The sequence below is a fragment of the Culex quinquefasciatus genome, chromosome 1, assembly GCF_015732765.1.
Source record: "Culex quinquefasciatus strain JHB chromosome 1, VPISU_Cqui_1.0_pri_paternal, whole genome shotgun sequence".
Classification (NCBI taxonomy): domain Eukaryota; kingdom Metazoa; phylum Arthropoda; class Insecta; order Diptera; family Culicidae; genus Culex; species Culex quinquefasciatus.
Genome location: NC_051861.1, coordinates 54945574 through 54957693, shown reverse-complemented (window position 1 = coordinate 54957693; position 12120 = coordinate 54945574).

Sequence of the window (12120 nt, the reverse complement as noted above, 5' to 3'; positions counted from 1 at the left end):
TGTTATTATTTTTTCTTTTGTTAAATATGTTTAGATCTTTGGGATAATTTTGTCTAATTTCGTCGGGGTCCCTATTTTGACCATGAAATGGGGCCCTTAAGCTAAAATTATTCTAAAAAGTTGAAATTTTGAAAGTTGATTTTTTTAATTATTTGATATACCCCCTAAGGGACTTTGCTAAAATTGGCTAGAACTATGGGATAATTTTGACCAATTTCGTTGGAATCATTATTTTGGCCATGGAATGGGGTCCTTAAGCTAAAATTATTTTAAAAAGTTGAAATTTTGAAAGTTGTTTTTTTTTATTATTTGATATACCCCCTAAGGGACTTTGCTAAAATTGGTTAGAACTATGGGATTATTTTGACCAATTTCGCCGGGATCATTATTTTGGCCATGAAATTGGGTCCTTAAGCTAAAATTGTTCTAAAAAGTTGAAATTTTGAAAGTTGATTTTTTTAATTATTTGATATACCCCCTAAGGGACTTTGCTAAAATTGGCTAGAACAATGGGATAATTTTGACCAATTTCGTCGGAATCATTATTTTGGCCATGAAATGGGGTCCTTAAGCTAAAATTATTCTAAAAAGTTGAAATTTTGAAAGTTGTTTTTTTTATTATTTGATATACCCCCTAAGGGACTTTGCTAAAATTGGTTAGAACTATGGGATTATTTTGACCAATTTCGTCGGGATCATTATTTTGGCCATGAAATGGGGTCCTTAAGCTAAAATTATTCTAAAAAGTTGAAATTCTGAAAGTTGATTTTTTAAATTATTTGATATACCCCCTAAGAGACTTTGGTAAAATTGGTTAGAACTATGGGATTATTTTGACCAATTTCGTCGGGATCATTATTTTGGCCATGAAATGGGGTCCTTAAGCTAAAATTATTCTAATAAGTTGAAATTTTGAAAGTTGATTTTTTTAATTATTTGATATACCCCCTAAGGGACTTTGCTAAAATTGGCTGAACTATGGGATAATTTTGACGAATTTCATCGGGATCATTATTTTGGCCATGAAATGGGGTCCTTAAGCTAAAATTATTCTAATAAGTTGAAATTTTGAAAGTTGATTTTTTTAATTATTTGATATACCCCCTAAAAGACTTTGTTTTATACGGTTAGAACTATGAGATAATTTTGACCAATTTCATCGGGGTCTTTTATTTCACCATGAAATGGGGCTTCAAGCTAAAATTAATCCGATAAAATTTACTTTTGAGAGTTCTTTTTTTAATTAAATTATATTCCCTAACGGAATTGATTTATTTATTGAGAATTTTTGAAGTGTGAATAACAAAAACTGTTATTATTTTCACAGAGCCAGGAAGTCGGAGCTGACGTTGAAGTTCGAGCTGGAGTGAGACCTCGGAGACTGCATCGGATTCAGCAAATTTTCAGCAACTTTTACTTGGAGTCGGAATCTGTGAAGTCGGGTATTTTTGGAGAGCTGAAGTCGTCGTTGACGTCATATCCTGCATCCAGAGCCAGAGTTGTCTTCAAAGTATGGATTCAAAGTCGCTTGGAGGTACCCGACTCTGCAGCCCTGACTAGTAAAGAGGAGTTAGGGCAACTGCAGGTTTATTTGCAAATTACAAATAAACCAAAACAATAACTTTTTTTGTTATGGAGACATACCAGTTCAATAACATTTTTTGTTATTATGCTGCTCCACCTCTCCGCACAAAATAACAAATCTTGTTATTCCTTCATGATTCCTTCTGTGTTATTGGTTTGTTATTGCAATAACAACATAATAACAGTTTAAGTTATTCTTCGAACAAATCTTTGTTATTGATTTTTGTTATTTTAACAACTAATCCGATCATCCCAATAACATATTTCGATCTTCTCACAATATCAAAAACTGACCTTCCCAAGTTATTTTCGTCTGCTCGGGTTTTCCTTAAAGTGGCTGTATCTCAGCAACCGGAGGTCCAATCTTCAATGTCTCGTAAACAATTTTATAGCAAAAATATTTTCAGAAATGGTCACTCATGTTCACTATTTTTAAAAATAGAAAAACTGCAAATATATAGCTAAAATCAAACATTCGGTGGCTATATCTTGAAAACAGAGCCCTTTATGAAAAAATCTGTAGAGTACTTTTCAATTGCAAATACAATGTTACATTAAAAAATTACGTCAAATTTGTTTTTGCATGAAATTTCGATTTTTTTCCAAAAATCACAATTTTTTCAAAAATTTATAACTCGGTGGCTGATTTTTTGACCATGTTTCTCGGTGGCTCAAAAGTTGCGGGTTTTTGTCCCCTAAAACATATAAAAAATCTCGAAAATAAAAAAATACATATTTTGGGAAATTGAGTTTTCGTGAAAAAAAAATTCATAAAAAATCTGCAATTTTTTTCCGTGTACCTTTTTTTCTCAATAGTCCAACAATACCTAGAACTTTGATCAGAAAATTCACTCAAAATTAACAGCTGTTTGAATATTTACATACCATTTTTGTATGGACAGCTGCCAACATTGTATGGAGACTTGTATGGGTGTACCAATGACACAAAATAGCTTATTTGGTCATAGGGAAGGCCCCCACAAAGTTTGAGCCTAAATAAAAAAATACAAATAAAATCCATTTCCGGTTTTGGTAGAGAATTGCTCATGTTTAGATTTTGCTAGTTGAGTGCTCTTTTAGAGAAAATAAATTTTGAGAAAAAACCCTAGATCTCTATGTTTAGATTATGCTAGTTGAGTGCTCTTTTAGAGATTTTTTTTGCGCTATCTTGTGACATTTCTTAGTCCTTAGCTTGTCAGCCATTTTTTTTGTATTATTTTAGCTATCATTGTTGATAGTCATTTCCAATTAATCACATGCCTGGTCAAACGTGGGTAAAAAGTGCATGAATCTAAAAAAAATAAGTTAATCACTCGGAAGTCATCGTGCCCATTTCGTCCAACACAGACAAGTAATTCGGAGGATCTGGCAAAACTGGTGGCTGCCGAATACATCCATCCACTTAATGAAACAGAGTGACTGTTTAGCCTCTACATATTAATCATTTATCACGAAAGCAAAAAAAGGTTGTTTGTATTATCATGGGGCCCCACCATACACAGAGAGAAGGGGGAAACACAAATGCAATTGATGCGTTCTCGCTCACACCCTTGCACTCCTCACACGCATATGCAGGAAACCACGGCCGCGCCGAATTTGCAACGGCACACATGCAGGCGTTCTTTTCGGCGAATTTTTATAATAAATTGAATTGGCGATGATGATGACGATGACGACGACGACAACAACGACAGCGACCACTCGGGTACGGTGGGTCAGAGTGGCATGGTTTCTTGTTGTTTTAGTATTATACAATGAAGTATCTACATGATCTTCAAACACGTGGAGACGCATGGTGTGTTCATTTTAAATCGCACTGTAGGTTTGAGGTGAAGACTATCATCATTGCCATGATTTTTCGTTGGATGATATAAGTACACCCACAATTTAGAGTCTAGAGAATCGCTCCCTCAAAATATATTGAGGGTTCAGAAAAAAAATAAAACCAAAAGAGTGCTACCATCTCACACCATCAAAACAAATGTGTTCATTCGGTAATTGAAACAATGAATCTCCAACAAGTTTTCACCGACTTCTGACCACTCCTTTGTCACCAAGCTGTGGTGGCTGAGGCAGTCAATTCACTGGGTTTGTCTGTTAAAGGTCTCTGGTTCGATTCCCGTAATCGACACTTTTTGTTTATTGTTTTGACGGATGAACTCTTTTTTACAAATGAACCTCGAGGGAATAATTCTCGGACCACTACCTGGTGGGTGCAAGCATGCACTCAAAATTGTCGACGACGTATCACCGACGACGGAGCCGGCTCCCACCGCCGTTCAACACCGAGCGGCTGCAGGACACGGCTGCGGCTCAGCACTACGTGCAGCAGCTGGAAGCGAGCCTGTCAACGGAGGAGGAACTCGGCGCTGCCTCGCTCAACGATGGATGGAGCAGAATATGCTCGGCCATCGGCAGTGCCGCTGAAGCCGCGCTAGGTAGTACGGTCCGAGTTGGAAAGCAGCGCTGGTTCGACGAGGAGTGCCAGCGGCTACTTGACGAGAAGAAAGCAGCTTATGCGGTGAAGCTGAGAGCTGCAACTGATGAGAACGTGGCCAGATACAAACAAGCGCTGAAACAGCAGAGAACGGTCTTCAAGCTCAAGAAGCGCCAGCTGGAAGATCGCGATCACGCCGAAATGGAGCAGCTGTTCCGGCAGAACGAGACGCGTAAGTTCTACGAGAAAGTTAACCGGTCCCGCAAAGGCTATGCGCCGCAAGCCAACACTTGTCGGGACGCCGAGGGAAACCTTCTTATGGACAAACGCGAGGTGTTGAACAGGTGGCAGCAGTTCTTCAACGAGCACCTCAACGGCGATGTAGTGCATGGAGACGGCTTTGAAGCCCAACTTGGACCGCCTGCTGCCGACGAACAGTTCCCGGCACCTGATCTGGAGACGGTGAAGAAGGAGATCAGGCAGCTGAAGAACAACAGGGCCGCCGGTAAAGATCGGTTACCCGGTGAGCTCTTCAAATATGGAGGAGAGCAGTTGGCGAGGGCGATCCACTTGGTGATTTCTAAGATCTGGAGGGAGGAGAAACTACCAGCAGAATGGATGGATGGTGTCGTGTGCCCCATCTACAAAAAGGGCGATAAGCTGGACTGCGGCAACTACCGCGGCATCACGCTTATCAACGCGGCCTATAAAATCCTCTCCCAGATCCTCTGCCGTCTGCTGACACCGTACGCACGGAGGTTCGTGGGCCCCTATCAAGCGGGGTTTACTGGCGCTCGGGCCACCACGGATCAAATTTTCTCGCTCCAGCAGATCCTCGAGAAATGCCGTGAGTACAACGTGCCCACACATCACATCTTCATCGATTTCAAGGCAGCGTACGATACAGTCGACCGCGAACAGCTATGGCAGATCATGCACGAGAACGGATTTCCGGACAAACTGACTCGGCTGATCAAGGCTACCTTGGATCGTGTGATGTGTCACGTGCGAGTGGCAGGGGAGCTAGCGGACCCCTTCCAATCGCATCAAGGGTTACGACAAGGTGACGGCTTATCCAATGCGCTGTTCAACATCGGACTTGAGGGAGTTGTGCGAAGAGCGGGTGCCTCGTGTCTATAGAGGCACGATTTGCAACAGGACAGTCCAACTTCTTGCTTATGCGGACGACATTGATATTATAGCGAGAGACCTAGAGACGGTGAAAAGGGTTTACACCGCCTTAAAGACGCAAGCAGGACGAATTGGATTGGCCATGAATACGACGAAAACAAAGTACATGAAAGGGAGGGGCTCAAAGGACGTTGACCCTCCAAGACTCACCCCTCTAGCTGTGGATGGCGATGTGCTGGAGGAGGTGAGCGAATTCGTGTACTTGGGATCGCTGGTAACGGCCGACAACGACACCAGCTTAGAGAACCGGACTCGTATCCACTCCGCGAATCGCGCCTACTTTGGATTACGGAAAACCTTGACATCTGATCGAGTGCAACGCGCCACGAAGCTGACCCTGTACAAGACACTGATTAGACCGGTTGCCCTCTATGGCCACGAGACCTGGACGCTGCGGCAAGAGGACGAACGAGCCCTTGGAGTTTTCGAACGGAAGGTGCTGCGAACGATCTACGGTGGAGTACGTACAGCTCAGAACGAGTGGCGAAGGCGCATGAACCACGAACTGCACGCGCTGCTGGGAGAACCGACCATCGTCACCCTGGCGAGAATCGGGAGGCTCAGGTGGGCCGGCCATGTCGCGAGGATGGACGAAGACCATCCTGTCAGGATGCTCTTTGACCGCGCGCGACCGGATGGCGGCACTGGCCGAAGAGCAGGAGCGCAGCGTGCACGATGGGGTAATCAGATCGAGGCGGACTTAAGAAAGATCTGCAACCTAGGAGACTGGCGAGCTGCAGCCCAGAACCGAGCAACATGGAACTACCTTCTTGATACAGCACGGGCACCGCGTATGGTGTTCTAAGCTGTTTGGTATGGTATGTATGGGAATAATTCTCTCACCCATCTCGAGCTGTGTTCTCTGTGTCCGTAAATGGTATCACTATTCTCTAGGTTCGAGGCCATTATTCTTTCGGACGAGCGCTGCCAACTTTTGGGTGTATTGCTTCCCTGACAATATTTTGACATAATTCCTTCTACGAGTTGTTTTAAATCGTACCCAAAATCTCGTGATTAATTTTGATGGCGATTTTCCTTGAAGACATATTTAATCGGTTGTGGCCGACTTAGACGAGAATGATTGCAATACAAATTATGTAAATTTTGAGACATACAGTATGTAAAAAAAGTATTTACACCCCTTGGGCACAATGCACATTTTGTGATGAAACATGTTAACAATTTAATGTTTGACAGAAACCTAGTACTACGTTTTGTTCAGAAACTCATGCCAAACATTTTGCTACAAAAAGCTCATGAAAAAATGATTTCTATAAAAAGTTATGTAACAAATACTATTACAAAAATAAAAAAAGGTGCAAAAAAAGTTTGTACACCTTTCGAAAAATTAACATAAATAAAATCATTTGTTGACAAATTACCATAAATCCAGTCTCCCAACTCCACACAGAAAAAAAAAATCATGGTAATATTACATCTGGGAAGGGGTACATCATTTATGTCAGAAAAAAAGTGTAATTTTACCTCTGGAAATGTCTAATTTTACCACTTTTTCTGGTGTAATGCCACTTTTTCAGTCTAAAATAAGGTAAAATTACATCATAAAAGAGGTAATATTCAACATTCCAAAATTACAGCTTCCAAATTTACATTATTTTTTACTGTGCAAATAGGCATCCTTGACTGATTAAAAAAATAATTTGGATTGAATATAAAGTTTACTAACTACTTAGTATACAAGTTTATATAACTCTGTAAATTATATATAAAATTTATTCAAACTGAATTTTGAAAACTTTTAATTTAACTAAATGTCAATATATTACCAAAAAAATCAAACCATCCACATTAACGACCCCCGGGTCTTTTGTGGTCTCTATTGCAAGTTTCTGCTCGAACCTAGGAGTCCGAAGGCTTGAATGGGGAGAGCACCCAAACCTCTTTCTACTCCAAGGAACCTTCCACCCCAGTGTGTTTGAACTGACGACCCTTTGGATTGCGAGTCCAACCGCCGCCAGCGATTCCACCGGAGTAGGCTTGGTTTGGTATGTTGTTTGTACTTATGGCATGGAGACGACTCCTACACCTGGAATGACTTAACGGCCTAACAACCAAGGCCGGGACCGACATTTTACTTCCTCATCCGATGGAAAGTAGAATTCTGGAGTTTTTTTTGAAAAGGTCCAATAAACCAAATTTGCAGTTTTTGCTTTTTGGGTGTTTTTGAAACCGCCTTGAGTTAGGGGTATTAAAAAACACCCAAAAAGCAAAAACTTAAATTTTGGTTTATTGGACCTTTTCAAAAAAAAACTCCAGAATTGCTAAATAAACATTTTGGAGTGGGTATAACACCGTTTTGGAGGTCTTTGTATCGATAGAATAGATTTATCGTTGGAATTTCGTACCAACCCGGAATTATGTCGTCAGAAAATCCGCCGGCATCCGAACCGGTCCACGATTTACAAGTCAACCTATATGCCATCGTAAAGGGCATAAAATTTCCTATCTTTTGATACCCAAACATCTAGGGTAAAAACGTTTTTATGGTTTCGTTTAAGCAACCGGCCAAAAATGTATGGAATTTCGTAATTTTTGTTCTTGTGGATAAAACTTACTTTTTGCTCAGGTATTTAAAAACGTGGGTTTTATAGAAACCCTAGATGTATGGGTATCCAAAGATCGGAAATGTTAAGCCCTTTCCGATGCCACATAGGTTTACTATGGTAATATATTGACATTTAGTTAAATTAAAAGTTTGCAAAATTAGGTTTTAATAAGTTTTATATAGAACTTCCAGAGTTTTATAAACTTTTATACAAGTAGTTAGTAAACTTTATATTCAATCCAAATAATTTCTTTAATCAATCAAGGATGCCTATTTGGAGTTGGGAGACTGGATTCATGGTGATTTGTCAACAAATAACTTTATTTATGTAAATTTTTCGAAAGGTGTACAAACTTTTTTTGCACCTTTTTTGATTTTTGTGATAGTATTTGTTAGATAACATTTTATAGAAATCATCTTTTCATGAGCTTTTTGTAGCAAAATGTTCGGCATGAGTTTCTGAACAAAACTTAGTACTAGGTTTCTGACAAACTTTAAATTGTTAACATGTTTCATCACAAAATGTGCATTGTGCCCAAGGGGTGTAAATACTTTTTTTACATACTGTATTTGTTTTCGAAAAAATTCCTTCAGTGCCTTCAAGAAGGGTTCATCCGACATGTCGATGCCTCTGTGCTCGCTTGTACTAAGCTTGCTGGAATTCCTATGTAGTTAGCAGAAAAGAGCACAGAGGCGCCGACATGCTGATTAATTTTGGTGCAGATACTCGATTAAAATGAAATAAAGGTTTAAAAATGCCTCCCGGGATCGACTGGGAGTGAAACCAAGACATATGGAGTGAGAGACAATCACTTGAGCACTTCATCACCGACCCTGGTTGAATTTAAAATAATACAGAGTTTTTGTGAGTGACGGTATTTTTTTTTAGTAAGGGTAGGTGGAGAAAGTGTAACTGACTAAGGAAATGATTGATAAGAACCATTGGAATGCGTGAGTCGGATTAAAAAAAATATTGTTTTTATAGGTCTTATACATCGCAACATTAAAAAACCGATTCGTTAGAGTTTCGGGGCCTCATGTACAAAGCGGATTCAGTGACTATTTCTTAACTTAATGTTAACATGTAAAAATTAATGTTAACATTCCATAGGTCGCCTTCCCTAAGGTGTCGTAAAAAGGTCCAGCTTGTGACGATACACTACCTTCCCTTTACTAAGCAATCGAATCCAGAAAGAAAAAGATCACCAGTTGTGTTGGTCAAAGCCGGAATTTGAACCCCAATCTGCCGCTTACGAGGTGGAAGCGTTACCACTACAGTCAAAGAGAAAAAAAATGCATGAATTATGTTTTAGTTGCTAATAATCACTTAGAATCATAAGCATAAAATTTGAACGTTTCTTTAATATTCATTTAGATGAATAAAAAAATAAATAAATTGTTCGCTCTACATCATTGCCTTGGCGTTCTCGATTGCTAGATTCCTACTCGAAACTAGGTGTCCGAAGGCTTTAATTGTTGAGGCAATTGCAAACCTCTTTTTACACCTAAGCCTCCATCCAACCCGGGATTCGAACTGACGACCTTTGGATTGTTAGTCCAACTGCCTACCAGCGACTCCTCCGAAGACAGGATCCAGGGAGACGACTCCGGACGGAAGGCGTGATCCGACAAATCTCGTCTCGAAAAATGCCACCGTTACTTTCTGAGATCGAACCCAGGCCGACTGGGTGAGAGGCAACCACGCTTACCCCTACACCGCGGGTCGCGGTGAATAAATTATACCTTATTTTTAATATTCAGTAAGTTTAGGCTGGGGTTAAAGGATGAGTTATGTCCATACAAATATTTTGACAAAAGGGGAGGGTGTACAAACATATTTCTTTACGTTTCGTAACAAAATAACGCTTCTTAAGCCTTGTACTGGAACATTTATGTGAACAGGGTTCACATAAATGTTCCATATAGCATTCTGTTTTTGCATATGGGACATTTGTTAACACTTGGAAGGTTAAAAGAAATATGATCCTAGTTTAGTCTAGGCAAAGCTAGCTTAACCTCAAAAAACAATCCTTTTTGGGCACGCCGTGCTACGACCACCACTGCTGTTGCTGCTGCTGCCCAGTAAAAAAAACGGGGCCGATCGGGTCTGATCGTAAGAGCGACGATCAGACCTACAGGGGCCGATGCGGGTCTGATTTTGAGACACGCATCAGACCCGAATCAAGGTATTTTGCACCCGAAACGTCAACCTGTCAAGGTTGTTCGAACATCGCGGGAGGCCTACGTGCGTGGCCGATGTAAGAACGACGTAAGGGTGAAAAATCGGACGCGCATCAACCCCTTTTTTGAGCTCTTCTTCTTCTTTTTCTGTCATCTGTCATTGGGTTTGTTTTGATTAAAACAGTTATTTTCAGGTTTAAATTTATTTATTTAGCTGCAATTAGTTTAGTTCCTCCGCATCACCGACATTGGGACGAGTTCCCGGCAGAAACGGTGTTCAAAGGAATGATCTACACGAGGGGAACCTGCTCCGGTTGAATTGGAGTTGAACGCATTCGTTCAGCAACCGCTCCAAGGGCACTTGCATCGCGACAGCAGTCCGTCGTTCCTGTTCATCCTGTTCCGTGGTGCGTCGTACAGAAGGCATCTGTAGGGACGTGGCCTTCCGGCGTGACAGTTCCGGAATGTGTTGAGAGGAGGGCGAGTTCCTGGAACGTTCCATTTGCTCAGGACCTGGACACTCGTTGCTCCTGAGGCACCTGTGGGCTTTTTTCGGGCTTGTTCCAGGCGTCGTCGTTCCAACATCCCTGGCATTGTCAGAGTCATCCCGCGTACCAGTTCCGGCCGATATCGGCCTGTTCATGATCTTCCGAGGAACCATGTCACCGCCGTCACACCTCTGATGCGACGTGACCATTCTGTTGCGAGGGCGGCAGCTGTTGACGGACGGCCGATTCATTTTCTTGGCGTTCGCGTTGCTCCTGTTCCACTCGGTCCTGCTCGGGTTACACTTCGCGACTCCAAACCATCTCCCTGTCCTCTTCCTGCTGGTGACGTTGTTGCTGTTGTTGGCCCCGGCATATCCTTCGGCGGACTCGGTTCCGACTCGTCGTCTGAAAACTAGCTTCTGATTGACTCCGCTGAACGAATATCTCCGGCTCCATAAAGGGAGCCACCGCCGACGAAGAGTCCCACCGATCATCGTCGTGATCCCAGTGCTGGTCTTGCTGCTGCTGGTTGGCCAACCTTGAGGTTTTATCGACCGCCGGCGAGCCTGTTCCGTGCAGCGTTGGGGAACTTTCAGGTTGGCGACCGTCGAGCCATTTCGTTCAGTATCGTTCCAAGGGCACTTCCAGGTTGGCGACCATCCATCGAGCCTGTTCCGTGCTGCCTCTTTCCGAGGGAACCTCAAAGTCCATTGCCGTTACACATGGCAACTCCGGATTGCATGAACCTGTTAGAAAAATAATAATAAACTATTAGTGAACTGAATCAAGAAAATGTTACGAATAAATTACCGTAATTTGAAAGCAATAGTCCAGGATCGTGGACCGGATTCGATTGATCTGGACCCGGACGCGTTCGTCGTTCCGAGCGTTGTTCCGAGGACACTTTCAGGGTTAGTTTCGTGCAGCGTTGCCTTCGTCGTCTCCTTCAAGATCATGGCCGTCCCGGGGGGCATTTCCGGATAGCAGTTGAGGGAAAGTTCTAGAAACGTGGACCGGTTCCGCTCGATCTATATTTGGGCGTGCTAGGGCGATTCTGAAATTGTTGGCCGACACCCGGCTATTGCTGCAGAAGCGATCGTCCTGCTCCTGAAGCTTCCTGGTCACGTTTTATCTTTCTCGCTGGTTCTCGCGACGCAACTTGAGACGTTCCTTGGCCTCGTAACCGTCACACGTGACAATTCCGGATTGCGGCTGGAGTGAGATTTTAGGAACGTGGACCGCATTTTGAACTGGTACTGGCCACTTTTGAGGGGGAAAATCCTAGGAACACGGTTCCGGAGATTCTTCCGGGATTCGTGAATCGTGTGGCTGCTCGGGACATTAACTTTGCGGTCGTTGAAAACCTGGACACCTGCTCAAACGGCAGCTTTTGGCAAGATTCAGGGGGACTTCCGCGAGCTTAGAAGTGACCGAGGGGATTGAAGGTCCCGTGCTTCTTAAACTGAACTGCCAGTTTGAACAGATATTAGTGAGCTCAATCGAGTACACCCGTACGGTCCGCAGACAAACTGTCGTTGTCGTGTTCGCCAAAATCCAATTCGGAAGCGTTATTTTTATCCGTCATCGCTTCCAAGGAGGCTCAATTGACTTGCTCGTTCCTCCGCAGCTTCTACCGAATTCTACAAAGGCTCCGACATCAGCCAAACGGGTTC